This window comes from Xenopus tropicalis, chromosome 6, assembly GCF_000004195.4.
Source record: "Xenopus tropicalis strain Nigerian chromosome 6, UCB_Xtro_10.0, whole genome shotgun sequence".
NCBI lineage: Eukaryota > Metazoa > Chordata > Amphibia > Anura > Pipidae > Xenopus > Xenopus tropicalis.
In genome coordinates this window covers 1,826,400-1,829,598 of record NC_030682.2, presented here as the reverse complement: position 1 = coordinate 1,829,598, position 3,199 = coordinate 1,826,400, and the positions used below count along the sequence as shown (strand labels likewise).

Below are 3,199 nucleotides of genomic sequence, written 5' to 3'. Positions count from 1 at the left end.
AAAGGTGCCTGAAGAAAAAGCTGGCAGAGGAGTCCAGATACAGGTAAATATCTTACATTCATCTTTCTATTGAAACACTCGTTCATCTGCTTTTCTCCTCAACTGGCTTTTCCTTTTGGCTTACTGTCTTTCCTTCCTTTTTGCCTTCTTTCCTGCTTACTTTACTTGTATGTATGGCACGCCTATTATTATGTGTAACTTATGTCCTCAAAGCTGTGTATTACAACTCAAATTAGGCCAGTAAATAGGGGGGGGGGGGCATTTAAGAAATATTTGGCCAAATACTTAGGGGTCCATTTACTATTACTATTACTAGTGGCTTAAATTAAATTTGTCTCAATAATGTAATACTCATCGCTATAGTGGCGATTATTATGGCGATTAAATATTCACCTCTATATTGCCAAATATTATGGCAACCAAAGAAACTTGGACAATCTTCTTTGAAAAAAATCTTCAACTTTAAAGTTAGCAACTGTTCATACACTATACTCTTAGGCAATTTAAACGCACTTTAGGAAATGGACCCCTTAATGCCCTGTACTGTCCTTTAACAAGGAGTATTATTTTTTAAGCATTGGTTAACACAGAGAGAGTATAAGGGAGAGCCATGGGAGTTAGCGGGGCAACTTAGCAGCAACTTGCAGCATTTTAGTTTGGTTTTGGTGTCACAGCCTTAGTATTGTTACACTTGAAAGTAAAGGCAATTGATTGGGGCAACAATGAGTAACAAAAAGTGACTGCTTGCTTATTGGAGACAACACAATAAAACCATTTGTATATTTTCTTTAGATCAGGAACTGGAGGAGGGCCCCCTAAAAGGGTGCATTACACCCGTTACGAGGAGCTGCTGATGCCATATATACACCGGGAGAGCGTGCGCGGTGTCTACGGCACGTTCGATACAGACCGGAATGTTGGCCAAGGTAGGTGTAATGACAGTAATCCAAGTGTATTTGCTCTTGCAGAGAAGCTTAAGATGAAAGTTATACTGACAAACAAAAAAAATAAAGCCAATATAAATCAAATTAAAAATTACCTATAGGTCATGTTTATAATTTTTTACTGATAGGGCTGCTTTTGTAAGTAATTGTTACTTGAAATCCCCAAACCTGACTGTTTTCCAAGCCTGACTGTCCCTTCTCAGCCTGTCAGTTACAGCTTCTAATGCTAACGGCCTCCTGATGCACAAATATGGCCGCCCCCTCATAGAGGAACATGGGGAATGTAAAAGCTTTGCCAAATACTTTTATGGCAAAATTAGAAATAGCATGCAAAGACAATGATTTCACAGATGTAAAAAAACAGATTCAGCTCCACCTGGGCCAAGCAGGCGCAGACCAACGGCATCTGCTCCCGTTCCAGGTATTATTCTTAACAAATTTGTTTGGATGTGTGTTTTGTGTTAGGCTTGTGCAGTGGCATAATAATTAATTGTGTCTGTGTATATTGCAACTGTTTCAATTACAGAAGTGCAGTCTATTGCTAATAAGATAGGTGTTGTTATTGGCCAAGTGTGTCTTGCTGGGTTAGGTGCAGTCAGTTCATCTTGTACTTTTGGACAGTCAGTCTTTTCAACTTGATTTTACCTTTTTGCCTTATTTGGAATGAATCAATGTCCACAAATATTTTGGCCAAAAATAACTTGTTTATGTTTTCCCAAAAATCATTTTGTCCATGAACATAATCCAAAATTAACAATTTTTTTTTCTTCTTTCTTTTCAAAGGTCGTTGCTCCTTGTCAGTGCTGGCCTCCCCACGCAGCGATCCTGAAATAGAAGGAGAAGGATTTAGTGGGGAGGCAAGTGAGAGAGGGTCCCACGTCGGTGGCAGCGGCGTGGCCTTCTCCTCAGATGAGGAGCCGGCTAATATTCCAGATCAACAGCTCCCAACCCAGGCTCCAACCCAGGCTCCAACCCAGCAAGCTAAAAATGCCTTTCATCAAGCTATAACTAGGCATCACAAAGCCCATATGCAAAAACTCCATGTCCAACATGTCGACTTGTGTGTGGCAACTAATGCCTTCAATGCAGCTCAGGCAAGGCAAGCCGCACACGAGTCAGCTATGCTTGCTCTGCAACAAGACCTAGTAGATATCAGTCAGGCAAGGCAAGCCGCACACGAGTCAGCTATGCTTGCTCTGCAACAAGACCTAGTAGATATCAGTCAGGCAAGACATGCTGCACAATTGCAGCATGAGGCCAGGATAGAAGCCATGATGGAACAAAGACATCTTGCTCAGTCACAACACGAGGTTGCCATGTTGAGCCTGCAGGAGGAGATGGTAGAGCTCAAAAGGCAAAAACTGGCTCTGTTGGCTAAAGAGAAACAACAAAGTGCTGCACCAAAGCCAACAGAGCCCACCAGCTCTACCAGCGCAGCTCCCCCTCCTGCAGGCTCAACAAGGCAGCTTCGCAAGCGAAAGTGATCTGGTTTTTTTTTTGTTTTTTTTATTATTACTTTATTCAACCTTCAAAAACAAAAAACATTTGGGAAGTGTTCTGTGAAAATAAAAATCTTTTTTTTTGCCTCAAGTTGTTTGGTATGTGTTGTGTATGGGATTAAAGATTTTAGGTACTTACAGGCAAAGTGATTATTAATAATTTGTCCCCGGACTTGACTCCCTTGGGCATCCGCACGTTGGACAGGATCCGGTGGATGGACGGGGTCCTCAAGGTCATCGGCCACCTCAGCTGTAAAGTTGTGAGGAACATGGGTCAAAAACAAATCATTACAGTAATGATGCTTCATCAGGGCCGCTGCTGGCCAAATGGGTGCCCTAAGCTGAAATTAACTTTTGTGCCCCCTCCCACAAATATTACGGAATTAAAATTTTAAAAAAAAACTACTATAGAGGCCACACACACAGTGCCCCCAATTGCCTCCATAGACAATGCCCCCATAGTAAGTGGCCACAATAACCCCCATAGATTGATTTAACTATCCTGGAAATTGGGATGCGCTCTAAAAACCAGTGTTGGGGAGTATGTTATAATATATACAATTATTTATTTTTGGGAGCTGGGATGGTGTCCCCCTGGTAGTTGGTGGCATATGCAGTACTCTGCTTATAGGGAGCAGCGGCCCTGTGCTTCATTGTTATTTGGATATGACAACTAAACTCACAGACCGCGTTGTCACGTGTGCTTGATTAAAGGCACACTCCGCCCGTGAGCGCGGCCTGTGAATTGGTGTTATT

At 42.2% G+C, this 3,199-nt stretch overlaps 1 long non-coding RNA gene across 1 annotated transcript; it reads left to right on the top strand.

Moving 5' to 3' along the window:
* The first annotated feature begins 727 nt into the window (after positions 1 to 727).
* Positions 728 to 1,816, top strand: LOC116411462. The gene is made up of 3 exons (XR_004223109.1): positions 728 to 926; positions 1,309 to 1,365; positions 1,728 to 1,816. It is a non-coding gene; the product is annotated as an uncharacterized LOC116411462 (long non-coding RNA).
* The last annotated feature ends 1,383 nt before the right edge of the window (positions 1,817 to 3,199 follow it).